Source organism: Cebus imitator, unplaced genomic scaffold (genome assembly GCF_001604975.1).
Source record: "Cebus imitator isolate Cc_AM_T3 unplaced genomic scaffold, Cebus_imitator-1.0 Scaffold65, whole genome shotgun sequence".
In the NCBI taxonomy this organism is placed as follows: Eukaryota; Metazoa; Chordata; class Mammalia; order Primates; family Cebidae; genus Cebus; species Cebus imitator.
In genome coordinates, this window is record NW_016107380.1 from 803,396 (window position 1) to 828,411 (window position 25,016).

The 25,016-nt window shown below is 40.9% G+C and overlaps 1 protein-coding gene across 2 annotated transcripts in view; it reads left to right on the plus strand.

Moving 5' to 3' along the window:
• The first annotated feature begins 1,286 nt into the window (after window positions 1–1,286).
• The window catches only part of HIVEP2 (HIVEP zinc finger 2), a 200,051-nt gene continuing 176,321 nt past the window's right edge, over window positions 1,287–25,016 (plus strand). Inside the window, exon 1 of one of the 2 annotated variants that reach the window (XM_017530403.2) lies at window positions 1,287–1,485. The gene's annotated coding sequence lies outside the window, so the exon portion shown is untranslated. Of the gene's footprint in view, window positions 1,486–1,773; window positions 1,877–25,016 lie in introns of those variants that run through there. The other variant, XM_017530404.2, reaches the window with a different exon arrangement.

The following is a 25,016-nucleotide window of genomic DNA, read 5'->3' on the forward strand; positions in this document are numbered from 1 at the left end:
CGCGCGCCCGCAAGGGCAGGGAAAGTGCTAGTAAAACACCGCAAAGCTCCAGAAACGCAGCCAGGAGCCACAGTCTGATTTTGCTTTTCTTGACCGGTAACATAATTGTGAGTAGAGGCAGTAGGGGCGTTGAGAGGCTGGGGATCCGGAGTACTTAGACCAAATCTAAGGACCCTACTAATTAGATAATTCCGTACATCAGGAAGGCAGGCGATGATTCTCTGGGAAATGGGGAAGGGGTGGGGATGGAGGAGGTTTCCACATCCTTAAAGGAAATTCTCAGGCTCCCAGAGAAGCCCAAGTTTTTTTGCATGACAAGTAGAGACCAGCTCTCCAGGGAGTTCCCCGCTCCGACCGAGCGAGTGCGCGGCCGCGATCTCCCCGCCCGGAGCGGCAGCCGCGGGGCCAGGCCCTGCCCTCCCGACCGCCTTCCTCCCCCGTCGCCCCGCGCGCCGCGCATCCCTCCCTCGCTCGCTGGCTCCAGACTGGTTTTTCTGGTTCAGCCTCCCTCCCTGGGACACGCTGGGGGATCCGATGACGTCGCTGGCTGAGTCTCTCCCTCTTCCTCCCTCCCTCCCACTGCCTCTCCCCCCGTCCGCCCTCGCCGCGCACTCCTCCTAGTAACTTCTGTTCGGGGAGGCGCTGCCAGGAATAACCCGGTGCGTCCACAGCCCGGGAGGGGAGGCGGCCGCTGCGGCTCCCGCACGCAGACAGCTGCGGCCCGGGCCTCGCGGCTCCAGCCTGAGCCCTGCGGCCCTTGCCCCGGGCCCATCTCCGTACAGTGTCAGAAAAATAAATAAAGGCAAGAGGAGCCTGGGCTGGCGGTCGGGATTTCTTCCCTCCCTCCGCGCCCGCCCTCCCTCTGTCCTTAAGGAAATGCTACCAGACACCCCCCACCAGACACGCTCAGCCTTGGCGAGGAGCGGCCGCCGCGGCAGCGAGAACAAGGGCACCAGGGGGGTTTCCTTCCCCTCCTCCTCTCCCTCCTCCTCCCCGTCCTCCTCCTCCTCCTCCTCAGCGGTGACTTTCCAGGTGAGCGGCCGCCGCGGCTGCGAGGATCCCCCTCGCCCTCTCGGGCTCGGGCCGCCGCGTCTCGCCCTCCTCCAGCCCCTGTCACCCGGCGGTGGCCGGGAGCTGACAGCCGCCCGAGGGGCTCGCGGCCCGTAGGCGGGCGGCCGGCGGGAGGCGGGCTGGAGGTGAGGGGGTGGAGAGGAGGAGAGCGGGGCGCAGCTGAGCGCCGTCGCTCCCCGGAGGAGGGTCTCCGCACAAACATCTTCGGTGACTGTGGCACAAGTCTTTGCCAAGTTGTGTCCTGGACCTTGACGCTCCCCGGAGCCCGGAGGAACTTGGAGGGTCTCCCGGCTCGTTCACAGTGTTCCTCCACGTCTCGCCTGTGGGGTGCTGGGTGCAGCCTCGGGGTGCGCGGAGGGCGGACCGGCCACTGGGAGAGCGGAGCGGCGGGAATCTAGGTCCCTCCTCGGCTCGGTAAGTGGCCTGGGCGCTGGGTTTTTCCTGCCTCCTTCGGCGCTGGGAGCTTGTTTCACTTCACACTGGAATCGCCGCCGCCGAACTCCGTCCCCGGCTTCCCCGCGCGCGCCCCCAGCCCCTTCCTGGTGGCCAGAGGGTGAGGGTCGGAGGGGGCGGGGATGGGGAGACCGCGGGAGGGGGGTCGGGCGCGTGGGGAAATGCGGGGAATACCCTGGCCGCGGATCTATGCAGATGAGGGGAGGCTGCTTTGCGTAATGTCCTGGGGGGAGGGGGCCGCGCGGGAGCGCTGGAGGCAGGAATGTGCCTGCTTACTAATGAGCGACGTGCACCGGCGCGCACGGCCCGGCCACCGCTGCGGCTGCGGCGGCCGGCGGCGGCCCGCTGTCAGGTAGCGGGGGAGGGGGCCGCGGCGCGCGGCGCGGGCGGGCGGCGCGAGGCCCGGGCCGCCGGCCTGCGGCCGAGCGAGCGCAGGGAAGGCGCTGGCTCCGGGCATTTCAGTGACTCCCTTTACCTCCCGGGCAAGGAAGGAAGGAAGGAGCGAAGGAAGGAAGCGAGGAAGGAGGGGACTGTCTCGATGGAAGGTTCAGGCGGAGGCGCCCTCTCCTTGCGGGTGCAACGGCCGCAGAGCGGCTCTGGCCGCTGCCGGCTGGACCCGGGCGCGTGGAGACTGGTGGGGGCGGTTTGCATGCATGTTTGTCTGTGAGTCTGGCCGGGGATCGGGAAGGGACATGTGTGTTTGGGCTGTGCACTGTGGGGAGCTGGGTCCGCGCCTTTATGTCTGTTCCCTGAAGTGGGTGGAACGTTGGCCCGTTCCGGGAATGTTCCATGACGTGGTGCAGCCACAGGAAGGGGGTTAACGAGGGGCTCTGTGCCGCGGCGGCACTGCTGGCTGCTATCAAAGCAGATGTGCTGCTGCTGCTCCTCCTCCTCTTTCACCTCCTTTCACCCCCACCCCCCGCCTTTCCATTCTGTGCCTCTGGTACTGGTAGGGGTGAGACAGGAAAACATTGCTCTGGGTGTGTGTGTGTGTGTGTGCGCGCGCGCGTGTATGTGCGAGGGTGGGGGAGGGGGTGCTGATGTGCAGTGTGGGGTCTGTCGTATTTGGTAGGGGGTGGACTCCAGATCAGCTCTGCTACCCCAGCTGTTATCACAGATCGGTGCGCTTTATACGCATGTGCCTCCCGCGTTCTGTCTCTCTTACATAACACATCCAGTGCAGCAGAGGACACGAGAAAATGCGACCCCAACCCTCCAAGCCCAAATTGCGTGAGGGGATAGAAGGTCAGGAAGCGTCCCTGGGTGTTGTCCTTCAGGGACCTGGTTCCCAGTGGGAGAAAGGAAGAAGGGAAGGAGGGTTTCTTCAAGTGGCTCCTCTCATCTCTGACTTAAAAGCATCTAACTAAAAAGGACTGCAGGCACTAGTCTCCCTAACGGGAAAGCTTGTAACCTGCTACGCCAAAAGAACGGGGGGGGGGGGGCACTTTAACCTCGGGAGTACAGAGAAGAGAGCGGGTCCTTAATCAAGACGCTTGGAGGAGAGGAGCAATAATGTGTGGGCGGATAAGGGGCGCGGGGATGGCTTGGAGGAGACCGGAGGAATCTGTTGGTAATAGGTTTCACTGGAGGCCTTAGGACACCTGTAATGGCTTAGCATTCACATAGGAAGCTGTGCGTGCAGCTGATATTGCAAAACCCTATTCTCTGCAGTTACTTAGGCCTAAAACGATATAGAAAGGCTTGTTTCCTGTACTTTTATTATAATGGAAAATTTGAACTGATTTTTCTCCTTCCTTTTCTGCCATTTTTAAAATAACTCAATTTGCCCCCAAATGAATATTGGTACTTGCCCCCAACCTTAAGGCTAGACCTCAATAATTCACAAGAGAACTGTGTTCTTCTAGCATACCCAGAGCCCTAGTCAAGGGCTATTGATTTTTCTCTTCAGTACAGTTGTTTCTTTTGTAGTGCATAATCAAGCCCAGAAATTACTTGAAATATTAATAAGATCCATTTTAATTAAATTTGCAATGATCTGTCCTCCTAGAAAAAGGCCATTTAACTTTATTAGAAACGTTTCCTCCAGTGATACAGTAATATTTGGTGATGTTTGTCCTTGAGCAAATCAAGTTATTTTAAATATTTACACTTATGTTTGCTACATATGTAGCAAATGCCTCATTGCTTTTTCACCTTATAAGAGTGCCAAAAGCAGATTTTTAACAAAGTAGATTGTGGAATGAGTAGATTGGTTTGAATTTTAGGGTATAGGCCACATAGCTTATCAGAACAGAAATGCCCTTTGTAAAGTGAGTATCATTTTCATTATTAAGAGAAAATTACCTGTGGAACCCTAAGGAGTCATGGTACCAGATGACAACTGTATATTTTCATTGTGAGCTGAAAGGGATTTACCAGCATTTACTTGATAGTGTGTTTGTTTCAAGTGTCATAATCCCTTTTGACCACTAGGTTTGAAACATGCAATGTATTTCTTATATACAGAAAAGTATTACATTACAATGATGGATCTTTTGAACATTGTCTGAGACAATTTCTTTCGTGGAGATTAGGTCGGGTATAAAACATTTGCTTATTGGCATCTGTATTTCTGTTACAGTGATTGCATTCTATGCGGCTATTAGAGATGGCTTATATTTATACAAGGATATTTAAGAATAAATTGATGTGTGATTGATTTGGGGACAATTTTGGGAATGGTGGTATATTAATGATCTTACAAATTTAAGATCTAACTGATTTTTAATTGGTTAGATCCTTGTAGAGGTGTTTGGTAAAATACCCCTGAAGTACATAAAACATTTGTATATTCCTATTAAACATGGAATGTGAAAAATTTACTATGTGTATATCATCACATAGGAAAATAATGCTCTTTGATAACATTGAAAACTTAACTAGCAGAATATTTTGATTGATCAGGCTCCTTTGCATGGGATGTGTTTGTGAATGTTCTTGTTACCATGAAAACAAAACAGAGGACAGTATATATGGAGACGTTCCTTGTGGTGTAGTGGTGCATGTGTCTGCTTGAACTTTTGGCACTTTGTCACTATTCAGAAAATCAGGTTAACTCTTTTATGCTGATTTAATTTAAAATGAAAAACCTTATTCCGAAATTTGCCATTTTTTTTCAAAGCAGGGCTCATTTTAACAGCAGCAATAACAAATAACTCTGTGTTGTATGCTGGTGTTGGGTTTCAGTTTTTGAATTATAACAAGTATGCCATTTGTGTTGAGTTTGTTTTTAAATTACCAACAGTAATTAGCTGAAGTCCATTTGAAAGCTTCACAAAGGAAAAGTAGTTTTACAGAGTGATAGAAAATGTTAGTTGGCATGAGTGAAAGTATAACCCATTAGGATGTAAAGTAATTCAGTAACTGATTTGGGAAAAGTGAAGTGGATGTATGGCTGAGGATCACACAGGCTGCTTATCTTCTATTTGTTAAAAATAAACATTGTTTTCACATTGTGGTATGTGATCAGCATCAGTAGAACTCTGTCTATACATTAGTTCTGTAGGTGGAGAAATGGTTCACAGTTTAAATATCTACTTGAAAATTTTAATGATATGCTTCCAGTTCATGTGTGAATTCATCATGAATTCATATTTTGGCGAAAACTTGGTATTTAACTGTTACAACTTTTAAAATGATATTTTACAAAGGAGCAGAGGAAGTTTCTAACTCAACTTAATGCAATTCAAGTTTCATAAGGAACTTCAAACCATCCAGAGTGTATGGATTTGCTTGAACCATTCAGACAGAGTCCTTATTAATATGGAGCTAAAGTTTAGTGAATATTCAGGTAAGGTCTGTACTGTAAAACCTGTAGGATTTACAGTGTTAGAAGCTGTGGATGAACCCAGAGAATGAAAGGAAAATAGGAAAACTTAATGAAAATAAAATCATGCTTATTTTAAAGTAATTGTGTGAGAAATAATATTTTCTCTTTGTTCCTGGTGTTTGGTCACAATCAAAAGCATTGCTTTCTGCATGATATTTATGGCAATGCTTATGAAAAAGAGGTTGTAAACCAGTATTTGTAGCTATGAGCTGCCATAAACTAATTTGGGAAAATATTTTAGCACTTTATTATTGTGTCACAACTCCAAAATCATTGTGCAAAAGATGATAACATAGCTTTCTTGGTCTGTTCAATCTTTGGCTTCTCTGAGATGGATCATGCATATCAACATTAGATAGACACAGGCCTAAACTGGCTTCATGACTGCATTTAGAATAGAATCAGAAATGCCTGATAGTTGGGCTGAATTTGTGCTATCTTAATATACGCTCCCATTACTCATCATTTGAGGTATTATCTGTGACATGTGCTCTATTCTACAAGTGTCTATAACTTTAGATTTCCAACCAGCTTAAAATTGGATATCTAATTGTTTAGATCTGTTTAAGAAAGAGCTTTGGAGAGAAGAGATGAATATGATGTTTGCGTGCCTGAGGGTGATTCTAGGCAGAAAGCAGAGGGGATCTGCCTGGCCACTTCTGGGTCATAGTGTGATAGAAGTAAGTTCAGGAAGCATCGAGAGCCAACCTTTTTGACTTGTCACTCACGTATAATCATAATCCTCTCTCCAGAGTACTACGACTGGTGCCCTATTGTTATTGGTCAATGCAATTCACTCTTTTAGTCGTTCAACAAGTATTTCCTGTAGAGTAGACCTTGTGCTAGATACCCAGGGTATAATAATGACCCAAACCACAGAAGGAACTCCTTTCCAGAAGTTGGAAACAAGCCAGTGGGGCTGATAACAAGAGAAAGGTAATGTGGGGCCTTGAAGGAAGGTTGACCGCAGCACTGATTATCCAACCTGGCACATGTGAGGACTGCTTTTGGCAAATCAGGACACATGGTGACCCTCCAAATCACCATGTTACAGGCTGATCCATGGGAAAGCAGAGGCTTGAAGTTGAAAGAACCTTGTGCATAAAACCTGTCTCTTCTCAGTGCTTCCACAGTTGTCTTGGAGCACCTGGAAATTTTTAATGACTCTGTGTAATGACTTCAGTTTGAAGGACTTATGTGTAGATTAACTATTATTATTTGCAGATTTTTTTTAATAACAAAGAATTTAAGTTCTAAAAATACTTACTTGGCACTCCAGTTAACAAAAAATGGCCAGCATCATTGATTCAATTAATAAATAACTACCAATTCAGAAGTCTTTACAAGGTCCCTGTGTGAAGTAACCAATTAATCTTTGGAGCCCTGTGTGAGCTGGATCTATATGTTTTCAAACAACTAGCAAAGGACTGAAACATTCAATTCTCCCAATAATTTCTCCTCATGATTGCAAATATCAGGGTCTTTGGACAAATTTAGATCTGATTTCTTACTTTCCATGTGATTAGGGGGTCTGTGTGACATGTAAGTATGAAGCAAAAGGGTAGAAACAGGTCAGTGAAAGTCATTTTCCTTTATTTTATCCACTGCATCATTTGATTACTTTTTTTTTCTGTTTTATAATCTATGTAATGTAGGAAATTCAATTTAGGTGACAAAAAGAGTCTATTTTATGCAGTAGTTCCAAGCTTGGGCTCTGCAGTCAGACTGAGAGTCAGAATGAGTAACGGAGATAAAAGGATGATGATTTCCAACTTCAAACATTTTACAATCTAGAAGAGACATGCCTTATAGTAAACTTTATTAACACTTGCAATTGCGAGTAGAGTATAAATGGAAGCAGGATTTTTTCCTGCTGGAAAGATCAGAGGGTTCTATTGGGACGAGGTAATTCTTTTTTTTACTGGGGGCCTTGAATGTTAAGTAGAATTTTGTTAAGTGAGGAAGGGAGGCAGGAGTTCCATATACTGTGACCTGGAATGGGACGGGAGAGGGATAGTGCCAGGGAGAGGAGGAGTTGGGAGCCTGGAAAGGCACACAGGTCCCGATCTTGTGGTGCCTCGAAGACCTGCAGAGAAAGCTGGACATCACTGAAGGTTTTTGAGCAGAGGAGTGATGCTATAAAGTGGGTGTTTCAGAAAGCTGATAAGGGCATATAAGATGAATATCTTGGTGGCAAGGAGACAGCTAGATTGCCAGAATATCCTAAAGAGAAGTAATGAAAGTTGCCCCTATTGACAGATAATATGAATTCTTTTATCCTGTTAATTGATGTGTTTAAAAGTACCCTAGAAAATAGTGACAATAATGATGAAAATATTTAGTTAAACATGGCTAAATGTGTATGACAGGCTGTCAATTGGTACAACGTTAAAAGTATTGCATTTTATTTTAACCTAGTATAACTATTTTTATTCAGGAATACATTTATAAATATTAGTAGTGAAAGCTGACCATCAAACACCAACTTACAGACATGTTTATACTTAAAATTATAAGATAATTATATTTTTAGGTATACATATATAAGGAATGGACCAGTGATTCATTTCGTGGTTAATTAGAATACTGCTTTTTAATTGATACCCAGCTGTATCTAAATCATGACAATACTGGAAACAGTATAGTGCAGAGTATTTGAAATGCAGTGTTTTGTTTGGCAGAGATTTATTTAATGGTTTCATTTTCTCTGTAAAAAAAAGCCGGAGATCATCGAAGCTCTTATTATTTGCATTGTGGCATATTCTGTTGAGTTCAGAAGCCTAGGAAAAAGGGTGGGACTTTTGAAACTAGGGCAGTAGGTAAATGTAGACACACCTTCATTTCTGTTTGATTAGGGATCTGTCAGTGTGCATATGTGTACATGTATGCACGTATGCACACACACACATACAAATCATAGAGAACCATGTTTTGTGAGAGATAAGATTTTGCTACTTAAATACAGCATGAATTCTCATCCTGATAGTTGCAGAAAATATTTCTTTTAAAATGGAGATTAATGTCTAATTCCATTTAAAGAAGATTATAGGAAAGGTGATTTAAATTGTAAGTAGCTTTGTTCACTAAAATGCTAGATTTATTTGAAACAGTGTTTTATTTCTTTTGGAAGCCAGACAACTAGTTTAATAGTGTACATATGAAGCACTAATTTGGCTTGTTAATTGGATGCAATTAAATTGAGGTTATTTTATACTGCTTAATTGTTAGCAAATTACATGCGTTGCCATGCCTGTGTGATGTGAAGCAAAAGCTGAGGGTATGGCGGGAGTGGGGGTGGGAGGGACGCAAGATCTAGTCCTGTCTTTGCAATTAACTTTCTGTGAAAACTTGGAAACAAGTCATCGAAGCTCTTTGGACCTCATTTGGAAATGGAAGAGATTGGAACAGATGGCTCCTGAAGCTTCTTCCAACTCATATTCTATCAGTTTATAATTCTACTTTGTAGTCGTAGAGAATGCAATGTCATTATATTCTCTAATTATGGTATTACAAGGATGAACTAAACACTTAAAAAAATCAGCACAGTGCCAATTTAGCAAATCCATTAGAAGGAAGACAATCTAGGCTTAAAGAGCACTCACCTGTGCCAGCCTCCACCCAAGCTTTCTCCCCACGTTCCATCCCGTAGCCCTCACAACCATCCTGAGAAGATCTGGTTTTTTATCTCTATGTGTACACTTAAAGAAACTTACATTCAGAAAGGATTTTGCAAGGATGCTTTGATAGTCAAATTCTGCTTTGGTGAAGCAGGATTTGAACTCAGGGTTCTTTGGCTCTGAATATGCTTGGTCTTTTTACCTTTTCATGAAGCATAAGCAGTTGTTTACACATAAAAATTATTCCAAATATTGTAAAATTCCAACTACTGTATATTTATCACTTAGCACAATGTTTCCCATTAGTAGGATATTGGAAAACAGGGAGCCCACAGGTAGCCCAAAGAACCAGGATTTGAAGTCAGACAGAATAGGGCAAATTCCAGCTCTACCACCACCTGGGGGAATTTGAGTAAGCTACTTGACCTCCCTGAGGTACAAAATGAGGATAATACCCGTTCAAGGGTCATTGTGAAATTTTTATGAGAATGTGTACACCCATCTCAATGAGCACCTAGTAAACATTTAGTACCTGGTAGCTATGGGTTATTATTAACAAGGGTTAGACCTAAGAAAAACACAGGACAATTCAAATTGTTGTGACAGTAGAACTTTAAGATATTTTCAATCGTTCATTAAACTCTTGCATGAAAAGGTTTAAGAAACCATGTTAGAAATGACATGGTTTCACATTCAGCAGTTAACAAATGGAAACATCAATGATAATCTGGGGTATTTCTCACTGAGCTCAGTCAGTGCTATACCAATGAAGTGAATTAAATTCTCTGGTTCTATGTGGAAATCATTCTGAAGTTTTTGCTCTAAAAATAGCTTTTGGGGCCTGAATTACCCAACTTGAACTTCTTTGTAAATTGCAAGAACCAGAGGACCACTGATAACTCGTGAGGCCTTGGTCCTACTTAAGAGACACAACTTGGGTTTTCACAGGACTGTTGACTTTAATTAAAAAAAATTATTAATTCAACAGAGATTTATTAAGCACCTGCTCTGGGAAAGGTGCTGTTCTAGATGGTGGAGATCCAGCAATAGACAAAAGTAGTAGAAAAAAAAAATTCCCTGTCTTCATAGAGTTTGCATTCTAGTAGACTAATTTAGAAACTTTTTATGGCAAATTCAGTCACTATATTACTTTTCAGTGTTTACAGGAATCTCTGCTTTTATGGTGGTCTCTCTTAAATAACAGTTAAAGAAACATTGTAAGACTTATTAAATCACGAATGAAATACCCCATTTATTTTATACATATGTGTATGTATGTACACATATTTCATAGTAAGGTAGTTTTTGACACCTAAATATTATAGCACTCTTTTTTTTTTTTTAAGTTTATTTTTATGATTCAGCATTATGGCCTTCATACCTGTAGAATTAGCAGAAGTAGGTGCTGGCTGATTTTTTTTAAGAGCAAGAAAAAAAAAAATTGTTTACAAATGACACATCCTTTTCTTTTTTCTTGAGACAGATTCTTGCTCTGTCACCCAGGCTGGAGTGCAGGGGCACGATTACGGTTCACTGCCGCCTCGACCTCCTGGGCTCAAATGATCCTCCTGCCTCAGTCCCCTGAGTAGCTGGGACTGCAGGCTTACACCACCATGCAAGGCTAATTTTTGCGACACATTCTATTGTTAAATGCATTTATAAGCTTGCTAATGTGAAGTAGTTACACAAATTATATTCGGAATTTATATTTTTAATCTTGTTTAAATGAATTATTCATCTTTTAACTGATAATTTTTGCTATAAAATTTCTAGTGGCCTTGGATGGTTTCACTTTCACAAAAATGTGCTCGATACAGTGTATGGCATATGCTGGGCATACAGTTGATATTTAGTGAATGTTTAAAGTCATAATTCTTAAGAAGCTTACTTGGTAAGGAAAAACACCTGCCACATTGCAAGAGGGGGCCGTCAGAACCAGATGAAGGATTCTCCAGGAGCTCAAGTCCTGTCTAGTCCTTGTGCCATCAGCCAGAGTTCATCAGTTTGTGCACCTTTATTTTATTATTATTATTGTTTTGAGACAGGGTCTCACTCTGTCATCCCTGCCGGAATGCAGTGGTGCTGTCTGGGCTCACTGCAATCTCCAACTCCTGGGCTCAAATGATCCTCCCACTTCAGCCTCCCACTTCAACCTCCGAAGTAGCTGGGACTACAGGCACCTGCCACCATGCTCAGCTAATTTTTGTACTTTGTGCGGAGGCAGGGTTTTGCCATGTTGCCCAGGCTGGTCTTCAACTCCTGGGCTCAAGCCATCCACCAGCCTCAGCTTCCCAAAGTGCTAGGATTACAGGCATGAGCCACTGTGCCCAGCCTGTCTGTGCACTTTTAAGTGCTTCTTGGCACATTCAATTTTAATGTTCTCTGGAAAACAAGTACCTCCATGTGTCCATCCAGCAATCCCAAACATCTCTTAAACCAATAGTTCAGGACTCCCCAGGCTCTAAACTTCCCATTTGTTTTTGCAGCAAGTGATCAAATAGGACCTTCATGACTCATTTTTCTCCCTGCAGTTGGATAGAGAAGTTTATAATTGAACTGGGATTCTTCCATCTAGGACAGTCTTTTTTTTTTTTTAAACTATATTTTGTTCAGGGTGCTCTAAGAAGGATGCTGTGTGAAGGTGGCTGTTGCTCCTGAGTGTGGGGTTTGAGGATGCATTCTTTCTTGGTGTGCGTGTTTGGATAAATTAGGTGTAAAAGAGTGTATTCCTTTCTCCTACTACACACCCTTGGCCCAGGTAGGCAGAGACAAATGGAGGAGCAAAGGCTGGGGTGAAATGGTTTCCTTTCACGCAAAGCAAGTGGTGAAAGTCTCTGTCTTTGCAACTCAGCAGTGTCCCCTGGGATGGTCTTGATGGCTGGTCCAACACTTTATGGATAGGTCATGAGAAGTTCAGCTTCTAATTATCCATGGAACACTTATCAAACTTTTTTTCTTCTGCTGATGCTTACATTTTTAATAAATTCACTTTCTCTAAGCCAGGGACAAATCCAGGGTTATAAAAATTCAATTTATTTTCTTGTCAGTAGTCATGTGTCAAAGTTTATGTTGGGAGAGATTTAGAGATGTAGCCTTTTTGGGTAAAATGAGGATTTCAGATCTCTTTTCTGCTCTTGTGAGGCTGTGCTTATTAGAGCCTTCACTGGGGTTCTAGAGAACACCAGAATGGGTGACTCAAAACTCTGACCCCACTAGTTGATTGCTTGCCTTATTATTGATTCTCAAAATGATTCAGGCCAAGGGGCTGCACCTCTGTTATATTTCATTATTTCTTCATCTGTAAAAATGAAGCATTGTTTATAGCGCTGCTCTGCCTCCTGGGAATAGAGCGGGGTAACACAAGAGAATTGGAGTGGCTATTTTTAGTGTGTGAAGCAACACTTAAGCTTTGAGAATAATTCATTTGTTGAAAAAAAATCTGATACACAGCAATACATTGGTGACAAGGGTTAGTAGAGTGTTGTTGAGATAATTGACTGATATTGATGCAATTTATTACAGGCCTATGTAATTGTTTTCAGAAAGATAATGGTCAGCAGTTCCATAGCTTGTTATGATATCTCCTGATGGATTTAAATTTTGTGTAGGTCACTAATGCACTTGTGTCATGAAGTATTCAGATCGTTATACCCACATTCAAACAAAAGAAAAGGGATCTAAAGACATTTGTTTTTGGATTTTTAATCTGTTTACTTGTTCGAATGACCTCAGTACTATTCGTGATAAACTTGGTGCCCAACTTCAATCAAGTGTAACTTTTAAAATGGGTCAAGTGGATGAGAATATTCTAAATGGCCTCTTAAAATAATAACCCGACAGTATAGAATATAACAAATAATTAGACACTGAGTGTGGAAATTGAAATTTCTGATGGACAAAGTCCAAGTCTGTTCAGTCATCAGTTGGTTTATGGCAATGTTTGGTGGGAGTTTGCTAATGTGAAACCTAACGATGTCTGAAAATGGTCATGATGGGTATTAGTAGCCATCTGGAAAAATTGTACATCTTCACAAATAATCCCGGGAATTTATATTGTGGAGAAAGTATCCTGATAGTTCCTCTTTTCCTATATTGTTATGGGCTGTGTAGGATGAGAGCAGTAGGAAGCAAACAGCAGATATTTTGAAATTAATCACAAAATTGCCATGGCTTTGAAGCCTGCTATTGTTACACTAACCCTTCTTATAGTTGTAAAATCAGACATTGCCAAATAGTATATCTAACATTTTTAAATCTCCTTTGAGCCAAATTGATTTGGTTTAAATTCCATTTCAAATTTTTATAGTATACCATCAGTTGTATACATCAAGCTACTATTCTTATTTGTATTTGACATGTAAGTGTTTCTAAAAACATGAGGTAGTGAATGAGCAGGCATGAAGAGATGAAATTCTGAGGTTCTTTTGGAACATACAAGTGACGGCCTCCTTATTTGGTGCAACTTTTTCCCAGTGCTTTCTTCTTGACGGGTCAGCTTTTGGTTTTGAGCAGACTGTATCATCAGTCCCAGGTGAGCTTTTTGTGAGAAATTTTACTTCTTCCTTTCACTATGATATAATCTATGGTACTGCAATGATGCCTTATTTGGGGTATCTCTTAAAGTGCCTAATTTAAATATGCTGATTAATTTTCTTAGGTGTAGGATCTGATAGCTCAGTTTTGGTTTGTCAACGGTTGGCAGGACACTTTGCAATGTAAAGTTTCTTACAGAATTACAGGATTAGATAAAACTGTTGGCGGCATCATTTAATCTCTAACTGAGCGAGAAATCACTCAGGACAAATCACCAAGGACTGCTTGCATTCAGTCTGTACTTAAACACCTTTTTATTTCTTAGGAAGGCCTATTCTGTTCTTGGACACTTTTAGTTACCAGCAGTTGAGCCCTCTACAGCTATCTAGAACAAGTTTACTCATTGTCTTGCATGACAATCCTACAGTTATTTAAAGATAGCAATCTTGTTCACCTTAAGTATTCTTTTCTCCAGGCTAAATAATCCCATTTCCTTCAACTAGACCTCATAGGATGTTATTTTCATTTTTATTTTATTAATTTCCCAGGCATCAGGTTGTTCATGTCTGAAGTTTACTCCAGGCTGAGTGTTTTTTTTTTTTTTTTTTTTTTTTTTTTTTTTGGATAACTCCTCAAAAATGAATTGCTTATTACCATTTACTTTCCAGAAGACAGCCTCTTACCAACTGGCTTAGAAACGTTTTACAGAAAAGGACTGGCCATGCTTGCTGAGACTTTTTATGTAGTATAACTAGAACAGAGTTGGAATGTATAATAATGTAATGCAAATTGATTTTAACAAATGTAATTCTTGAGATGCTGGTATGTGCAAGATATATGGGAATATGAAGTAGAGTATAAATATACATAGAATATAAATGTAAGTAGAATGTAAAAATATAAAGAAGAGTCACTATTCTCATCATCAGAACTTTTATAATCTACCATATTGAGGAAAAGAATGATGTAAGGGAAGCAGTAATTAAAAGAAGCAGGTTAAGTTCCATGAGAGAGTCACGTATGAAGTACTGAGAAGGCACAGCCTCAGCCCTGGCTGAGGACTCAGGAGAGGTTTCATAGCAAAAGGAAATGCTGTATCCGGGCACACATACCAGTAAGGGAAAGTGTCAAGAGTATTTTCAGAGAAGCATCTCATTTGAGGGAAGCATAAAATGTGTATTAAGTGAATGTTGGTGAGAAAGTTAGGAAGATTGGGATATGTGGTCTAAGGACTCATATTCCAGTTTAAGGGATTTGGGCTTAAAACGATAGATAACGGTGCATGTAATCTACCCCCATTAAGAATTTGGTCCCTGAATTGAACAGTTCTGTAACTACATACACAATTTAATGAAATGAAACAGATAAAAGATAATTATGTGAAAATTTCTATGCAGAAAATTCAATTGCATTTATGAGTAGCAGGGAGTATATGCAGTTTGCATGTAAGACATGTTTGCTTTGAATTGGCATATTATTTTTATATACTGCCAGTGTCCTAGAAACCCAGCAAACTGAAGGATGATGACTTTAATTATAAAGGTAAAGCAAGTGTTTTGCTGTTAGATGTCTTGTTATATTCACACCTGTGCCGGTGACACATACCTTTCCTACTTCCTACTTTTTGGCAATATAATTGACATGCAGTACTGATACTAGCCTGAGCTCAAATGATTGTCATTTTAGTATGAATTAACCTTTTCATCAATTTATATTTTTCTGTTAATTAAAAATGGGGATGTAGAATATTGGGAAGTACTTGCATGCATTTATACTGCTTGTAAGACTGTTGTCTGTATGGAGCCTAACAGTATGCAAAGAGTTTTGTTGCATCTTACCAACAATTAAAAAAAAAGTACTACTTGAAATCTAGACTGTATTTAGTGCCTATGAGGAAACTCTCTTAATTTGTCTGCACAGATGACTTACTCCACATGATGAAAAAGAAAGAAGGAATATTTAAATGGTCACATATTTGATAGAATAAGTGGACATATATGCCCAAGTGATATATTAAAAGATAGTTGAGAGTTAATAATTTTATGTTGCCAAAAGTTATTGTTTCCTGCGTGTGTACTTTGATTTTGAAACTTCTTTTTTAATCATTATGGAAATAAATACATTTTAGATTTAGCTCTAGTCGCACTTTTAGTCTCTGGAGAAGTACATAGGACTTTGTGAGTTACTAGGAGAGACTAGAAGAATACTGTGTTGTAATAAAAAATATAGTTAATTAATTTTGTTTTACTTGAATTCATGTGGGGACACTGGTGTTTCAATAACATGCTTGATTATAGGCCATCTGAGTACTTACTATTATTTAGATTTTATTGAGGGTCTCTTCTGAAGTACTTAATATAGATGGAGGTTGAACAAGGAGATATATTTTTAAACACTAGAGTACTATGTAAATATATTTCCATCTAAAACTTTATTGACTTTTACCTAGAGCATGAAAGTTACGAGGTGATGATACATCTTGTTATTGTCCAGAGGAGTGAATGAATAATCCTGGAACCACCTGCAGGTCTTGGGACTGTCTCAGTTACAGGGTCTGTACTTTGTTTAGTTATCTAGCCTTGAAGGGATTGAGGCACTGGTAATTTGTGCTGAAGGCCACTTATAAAGAGAGGTTATAGTTTTATGGGTAGTTTGTAAGAAAAATAAAACCACTGAGCCTGGAGATATCAAAGTAGAAAAGGGTCCTGTTAGAACCAAAGATTCTGAAGCAAGTAGGTAGGTAGGTTTTTCATGAAAGGTTCATTCATTCTTCTGTGCTCATAAGAGTGTGTATGTGTGTGTGATTCACTTCTCTCTTCATTCTTGTATATATCTGTTCACTCAGTGAGCTCCCTTCCTTTCACTTCAGCTATTTAATTTTGAGCTGGGCTCTGATTTGGGAAAGTACAGGTTCTAGAGGAACAACACAGTTGCTCACTGTGTAATGGAAATAGGATGTGGATCTCAGAAAGAATAGAGTCCTGATTTTGTCATCGCATTTCGTGGGAGTCGGTTTTCTGGAAAAACAACAAATGATTGGTGAAAGCTCATTTGAGAAGGATTTTCAATTTGGATTTTGCTAGAGAAGAAGGAACATGTAGTATGCCCTTCTGAATATTTTTAGAGAGGAGGCCAGTTTGTGAAACAAGTCAGCCTGTTGGATACAATCTGGCCATATCAAAGACTATGAAAATGTGGAGACTCGAGATGGAGAACTTGGATCTCAGAAGTATGGACAGTCAAACATTATGGTAACAACTTACTGTTTCTTACATATTCTGACTACATATTTAAATGAAACCAATCCTGAATGAAACAGTGAGTTTTAAAAGGGTTAGTTTGGAAAACTTCAGGTCTTAATCCTTTTCATTGTATGAGTAATATATCTTATTATGTTGGAATTGTGCACCTTCATGATGTACTTTAAGCAACAAAATTGGAGCATTTTAATGGTTTTCTAAAGAGAAAGTGTAAAATACGTTATCCCGCAAAACTTCCTTTTATTCTCACAGTTATTTGTTCTCTTTCATGGTGTAAAAGAGGTGCCTTTGACAATAGCACCAGGAACCTGAAGAACTGCTGTTTTTTATGTTCTGGTTTCTATTTTCAGTTGTGTATTTATTCACAAGTTAATCTAACTTACTATTGTCATACTGATCTTTACATCCTCCATCTATACTAAATTTCTGGTAATACTGATTTTATTTAGTCTGTAATTAGGATTATAAAATAAAACATTTTTAGTCTTCCCTCTGTCCTTTCCAAGTGTCATCAGGAGCAATTAAGTATAGACCAGACAGCGTGAATTTTGGATAAAATCTTCATTGAGCATAGACAGTATCTGGGCAGTCACATGCAGCTTGGGGAGTGTTAATTGTATACCATTGACAGATGATTCCAAGGAACAAGTATAAATATGTTCATATAAAAAAACACAAGAATTGCTGCAGAGATTTAATTGATGAAAGAACAATTGATATGAGGGGAAAAGACACCAAAAAAAAAAAAAAGCTGTTGTAGGATCACTCAGGAAACAGATATCCACTATAGTATTTCCTAGGATCGAATACACTGGAATCACATTTTCAGTCTAGAATCCTTTGATACAGTTTGGGAAGCCAAGTAAATAAAGCAGTTGGATGTGATTAGATTTTTTGTAGGCCCCTCTCAGCACTCACACTCAGGGGCACTGGCCACTGGGAAGTAAAGAAGTGGTTACAGTTAGGAATAAGGAGTCTGAGAATGGGAAGAGTTTGGGATTGCTTTTCAGCAAATGGAAAGGAGCCACTCTGAGGTTCCCATAGCTATGCTAGTCCTGAACTGAGTGGAGATTTCAATTCCCTGAGCCTATTTCTTGAAAAAATGGTGTTAGAAATATATATATGTGAAGTAAATGGCAAACTCTAATGTACTATGCAAATTTAAGGTATCGTGATAAAGTCTTATTACTCAGATGTTTAGGAAATAAGACAGCAGAATATTACTGAAGGGATTTGCATCACTCTAAGTAGAGAAACCTAAGTTACTTTTAATGTTGCCTGAAATAGTGTATGACTGGACAGGGCAGGTAACATATATGAAATTGTAAAGTCTTTGGTGTACCTTTACCATATAAAAAAATTTCAGTAACCTTCTTTTTTTTTTTTTTTTTTTGGAGACGGAGTTTCGCTCTTGTTACCCAGGCTGGAGTGCAATGGCGCGATCTCGGCTCACCACAACCTCCGCCTCCTGGGTTCAGGCAATTCTCCTGCCTCAGCCTCCTGAGTAGCTGGGATTACAGGCACGCGCCACCATGTCCAGCTGATTTTTTGTATTTTTAGTAGAGACGGGGTTTCACCATGTTGACCAGGATGGTCTCGATCTCTTGACCTCGTGATCCACCCGCCTCGGCCTCCCAAAGTGCTGGGATTACAGGCGTGAGCCACCGCGCCCGGCTCAGTAACCTTCTAAAAATGAAACTTGTTTATCAAGAAGTAGTAGAACCGAGGATGAACTTCACAAAAACACTGAGATGTTTTCTGTGCCAATTCTTAAGATTCATTTACTTGTGAATTCATAGGTTAAAATGCAGTGCACATTTTAAGTATCATGATACCTATAAAACCCTAAACGTATGTTTAAAAATAGCACTTATATTTTTAGGGTAGTTTTAGCTTCACAACAAAATTCAGGGGAAGGTACAGAGATTTCCCATGTACTTCCTGTCGCCACATACACACATTATGGAAGTCTGTCTTGCTCTATAGTAGTACGTCTGTTATAATCCAAGAGCCTACATTGACACATCACGATCACCCCAGGTCCACAGAATTAATTATTTTAACTCATGTCCTGATATGAAACATTGCTTAGTTCAAATGTTAGAGATGTTGACACAATAAAATATCTGTAACATTTGTTTACCACGAGAAGAACAGAATCTACAATTTGTTTTGTAGTTGATGATCTATCTCAAACTGCATACGCTGAAATTAAACTATCTCAGTTTTTTATTTCAAAATGATTATAAAATACCTTATGGCCTTATTTTTAATCATTATTAACCATAAGCCAGAGCTTCTCTAGATTTACGCATGGTTATAACCTGGTTTTTGGCTGAAACTAAATGGAAGGTTGGAAATTTAGAAGAAAGGAAACTAAAAATATTTAAGAAACATGAATAGATAATTTCAATTTTAAAACACTCTGGCTAAAGGTTTTGTTTGCTATTAAAATGGTTAAGATTGACAGATTCTTTAGAGATTCTGATTTTTAAAAGTATTAGTTGAGATATTAAAACTTAAGGTCCTAACAAATAAAAGGAGTTTATATGTTGTGCAGTGGGTGTTTTCATAATGAAAACACATATGTGAAAACACATACGCTTTTAGAAACGTCTCAGGGGGCCTTCTTGCCTACTTTCTCCTCACTGGAGCTCTGCAGTGCAGAAATGTTCCTTTCCCTGTCTTCTGACAGTTATTTACGAAATCCACAATTGGAATGGAGATAGATAGAAAACGAGGGGAAAACAACTGCAACAACACTTAAGCGATTTTCACATTTGATGACTTGGAAACAATCCTAGTGGAAAAGAGGGTGATCTTTAGAGAAATTGCGTTCAAAATTAAGCTAAGAAACGTGAGCCCTGCCAGTGCGTGCTCTCAGCACCTGGAACGCACGCATTTCCTCCGCTGTGGGAAATCCAGGCGGCGGAGGGCGGCAGCCCGCAGTCTGCGGCTGGGAGCGCTGGGCTTGCGAGCTCGGTTTCCTCCGGGAGGAAGAGCAGCTCCTCCCCGCGCAGCCCCAGGGTTGGCCTCCGGTAGCAGCGCAGGGCCGGCCGGGGACGGAGGGGCCGGGAGCGCCCGCGGGAGAGGGGAGCCCTGGCCGCCCGCCCCGCCCCCGCCGCGCGCTGCCTGCCCTGGACGCGGCTTGAACTTTGGCCCCCGGTCCGCTGACACCCGAGGGAGCATGAATGCAATGACGTCTCCGCTGGGCTCAGCTGCACAACAGGAAATGCTCTCGGCCTCCCCCCCTTCCTGCCGGGAGAAAGTGGGGCTCGCCGCGCCCGGCGGCCGCTGCAGCGCCTGCCCAGACCTAGTTTCGGGGCCGCCCGGGGGCGCGGGCGCAGCGCCGGGAGCGGGTCCGGGCGGCAGAACGCGTGCCCCGGCTGGGGGTCGCTCGCCCCCGCGTGTCGGGGGCTTCCACGGTGCGGAAAAGCCCGGGGGTCGGGGGGGCAGTTGGCCTCGGGGGACCACAGCACTGGCACCTCCCTAACGGAGAGGACGCCCAGGCAGGTGGGCCCGGAGCACCCCAGGGCTCCCGAAGTGGGGCCTTATGGTGCCCAGGAGCGCTGACCTCAGGAGGCCTGGGTCCATTTGTTATTGCCGGGATAGAATGTACACTCTTCCTTTTCACAAAGCCCTCGCAGGAAACCTCTTGTTTAACTCTCCCTCTAACTGCCACCTTTTTTACTTTGTTGTGGAAACAAAGATATGAATGTTTAGCGCAAAGCACGAACATCGTGCCGTTTATACACTTCCAGCCAGAATCATTACAAGAAAATGATCTCAGTGTTCATGATTTTAGCTGTTGTTATTTTAGGGAATATGATGAATTTTGTTTAAAAGAATACTAATGATCTTGTGAATTTGAAGACAGTGTCATAGCCCTGGATTTATCTTGAAAGTATTAGATGGACTTTTACTGTTTTTATATTATTATTTTGCTAGAGGTAGACATAAAACGTTGGACACAAGCAAGTTAACCCAAGCTGTTAAATTTTAAAAAGTTTAAACTTGCATGAATGATCTTTCGAATTATATTTGAGAATCGATGTTTAGTACCAATAATCTGTAATTTAGTAATTTGAATCTTACGTGTCTTCCATACTTGCAGGTATAAGAGTTGTGTCAGCTGAGCTGTCCTCATTGTGATTACGACCCTGTTTGACTCATGAATAGGCTTTGTAATGGTAGATTGTTCTTTTGGACACACAGCCAAAATGCCAAAGTTCACTGGGAGGTCTGCTAAGGTTTCTTATATCAAAGAGTTGACAGAGAAAGGACTTATTAAATAAAAATATTATTTAGTAGTTCCTAGTAAACCTCAAAAATCATTCCAAATTGGAACGTACACTGTGTTTACGTGTTTAGGTTAAATTGAGTCATGAAGCTAACCGCTGACCTATGATTTCAGTGGTGTTGCCTAAATATTTTCCTTTAAAAGAAGTCCCCACAGGATTATGAGATGGACATATAGTACAATGTCATTTTTCTTGGGAAGCTTTCAGCTGAATTATGAAATAAGAAAATTTAAGGTTATTTGAGTACATCTGGAATAATAGCTTTCGATATTGAAATTGTCTTTTTGGGATAGCTTTTTTCTTTTTCCTTGACAGAATATAACACAACAATCATTTTTCCCATCTGAGCTTAGTTCAAGTTGTTATGATAGCAAAGTTATGGGTTATGAAATGCCCAAAAATATTGGTACAAATATCCTCAATGGCACACTGAAGAAAATAAAATTGGAAACTAAGAATAGAGGGGAGGTTGTGGCTTCTTTGGTATTATGTCAGGAGAGCATAATCCATTACAGTACACTCTTACAGTTCAACAATTTGGTGGCAAACAAAGTTTTGTGAGTGAAAATGTTTCATAAAACTGGAAAGCACTGTGCTAATGCAAGATTACTTTCTAAAAATATTCTCATTTCCTTCTTTCCTTCACAATAAAATTGTATGGAAGGTTTGTGTGGTATAACAAGGAGAACTTCTAAAGTGCATGTTAATTTCATCCATTATGGCCACATAGTTGGGTCCTCTGCCTTCTATTTACTCTGTATAAGATTTCAAACATGGAGAGCAAATAGACAGAAGTCAGGGGACCCAACTATGTGACCTCAAAGGATGTGGTTGCAAAGGTACTATGAAAGTATTTATTTAGTAGTAGTATTATAGGGACCGATTACTCCAGATTTGTATGAACATTAATCCCCAGTTTTTATGCAGCATCATGTTGGCGGTGCTAAGTAGGATCCTTAGACATATTAGTTCAATCTCATAATCTCGAGGATATTAACATGCTGTTTTATGAAAAATGGAGTGTGAGGAGTTCTTATGGGCTGCATAGATTCTGAATTTTTATAACATTAATCCAAACCCAGTAACTTGTCTCTAATTGTAGTCTAAGCAAATGTGATTTGATGTGAATTACAAATATATCTACTTTTGGGGATAGATTCCACTCTTTGTATTGCAGAAGAATTTTGTGCCTTTGCAGGGACCAAAACTATAATTCTGTTTAGGGTCGGTAGGAGAATATCTTTTTCCTCTTAACTGTGAGGTTTGTGTTTCTTAGAAGAAAATCCTAGAAAATGCAATCCTCCATTGTATCTTGGAATTACAATTTGAAATATCTTAAATAGTATTTTTTTAAAAGAATTGGTTGTCTGCTCTGTGCCTTTTCCAATGAACTACATAAGTAAAGGCAGAGTTTGTCTTTTCCTTTCTGAATGCCCAGTGCCTAGAACAGTGCCCGACCTGGAGCAGTTGCTCAGAGCACAGGTGCTGAATGAAGAAATAAAGATGATACTGCTATGTATCATATTTCGGATGCTATTTTGTGGTATTAAGTCATAATTTTAGAGTTTTGTTTTTTGTTAAGAGATTTTAATTCAGCAAAAATGAGATCTTATTTGATTTTGAATGAAATGTAAACATACCGTAGATGCACAATAAACATTTATTAAATTTAAAAAAAAATCACTGAAAGAAGCATGATACTGCAATCCTGGTGCTTTATTTACTATTCTAATCATTTGCAATCCTCCTTTTACATCTAATGAGAGTCATTTTTTAAAAAGCTCATTGACCTATTAATTTATAAAAGAAGACATTTAGCAAAGCTAAAGAGAGGCCCACTTGAATTTGAATCATTTTAACTAGCACTTAACCCTGGGGCTCTACATAGCGGTTTGAGATCCAAGGATTCTTTGAGCTCTTAAACCTATTCCATGTTTGACTATTCATTGCCTAACAGGATCTTTGATGCTACATTTGAGCCTTTCTGGAAATCGGAATTGTGGATTGAAAGCCATTGCTGTACCTCCTGCCTGGTACTGTGCCTGACATAGAATCTAGGGGTTCCATAGGCCTGGCTTTGTGGGCATGTGACCAGTGCATTTGCACAGAGCTCCAAGCTCAGAAGGGCCCTGAGTTTGGTTTAATGATCTGCTGTTGCTGCCTAGAAATTAATTTTTGAGCAAGGGGTCTTCATTTCTCTGCCTTGCTAAGGTACAACTAAATGAAAAACAGATGGAGTGTTTGGGATCCATCCAATATATCAGTTCCTTTGGAATATTATTTGGAATCAAATATGAATGGTTTTGAAAAGGAAAATCTCCAAAGTGTTCAATATATCGTCTTGGTTGGAACATAGGCGACTGTAGCTAACATCATGGGAGATGTGATAGGTAGGATTAATGATCATATTTTGAAATATCGTCTTATATTTTGGTTCATGGTTATCTTATTTTTCACTATGAAATATTTATGAAGTATTTATCCCTATTATCAGTGGTATAGTTATTTCCTAATTACTGACATTGATAATACTCAGTTTGTTAGATATTGGGCAGGATTTATATTAAAGCATGTTTGTTTTCTGGAGAGTAGCATCTGTTTACGTGAATACATGTTCATGTAACTACTATGTATTTATATGCTCATACCTGTGAAATAATAGGAGAGAAAAGACAGTTTTTTTAAAAAATCTGTTTTTGAGGCTCTGTAGGGATGTACATATCATCATTCTTGTTGAGATCCAGTTCTGTTGCTTAATCAGACTTATGGCTGGAAATGAGGCAGCCAGTATAGAGCAGGACCAGAACTGTGGGTTTCAGAGCTGGCCTGCGTGGGCTTGAGTGCTGTCTTAGTTACCTTCTAGTTGTATGACTTTGGGCAAGTTACTTTTTTTCCTTAGCCTCGGTTTGCTCACCTGCAAAACAGGGATACGTCTTAAAACAGACCTTGTGAGGATTAAGTATACTAATATATAGAGAGAACTTGGTCTATAGTGAGCACTCAATAAATGAAGTCCAGGCCATGCTGGATCTTACTATTTTCAAATTTAAGTTTATTTATATGCTTATTTATATTTATTAAATGCAAATTGAGAGCTTTTATTGCTATCCCCAAAGACATCATAGTCAAATGAAGGAACTGACTTGTAATTTAAGAATCAGGATACTGGAATAAGGGCAAAAGTAGGGGGATACAGAGGGTGAAAAGAAGGGCCTGGAGGGAGCCCCAAACCCTCCTTGGAGAAGAAGTGAAATGGAACATTCCCTCAGCTGCCCTTGGAAGGATCAGCAGACACTGAGAGCAGCTTGGTGAGGGCCTGAGAATGCACTGGGAGTTGGGAGCATTTTAAATAGCTGAGTGTGGCTGAAGTTTAAAGTACAAGTGGGAGACTGTGAAAAATGGGGTAGAGATGTAAGATGAGGCAGATCCTGAGGATGTGGATGAGAGGGACAGGAGGGAGATGAAGAAAGGGTCGCATTTTAGAAGCCAACAAATTTACATTTTCCCAAAGAGGCTTTGAGCATCAAAACCATATGCCATGCAGAGTTAAAGGAACATAAGAACTGAAAAGTGATTAATAGTAAGGAAATTGCTGGCATGTACTTTGATCTGTCATTTGCTATTTAGTGCGAATGACTATTTAAGCTTTGATTTTTTGGAAGTGTGGAAAAGGCATTTAAATTAGACCCTGAAGTTTCTGACTAAAGGAGGATTAAGTCCTAGATTTCCAAAAGAAGTTTGACAATCCTTTTTCCCCCTAGTTCTTTCAGATTAGGATTAACTACTGGTTTGAGATTAGTACATGGTCCCACTTAGATTGTAATCCTCAGTAGGGATAGGGCAGTGGAGCCTTATTTTATCACTGTAACTTCAGAATCTGATGGAATTTTTAGTTCATAATGATAATTTAAGAAAACTGAATGTCAGACACTTTTCTAAGTCCTTTACATGT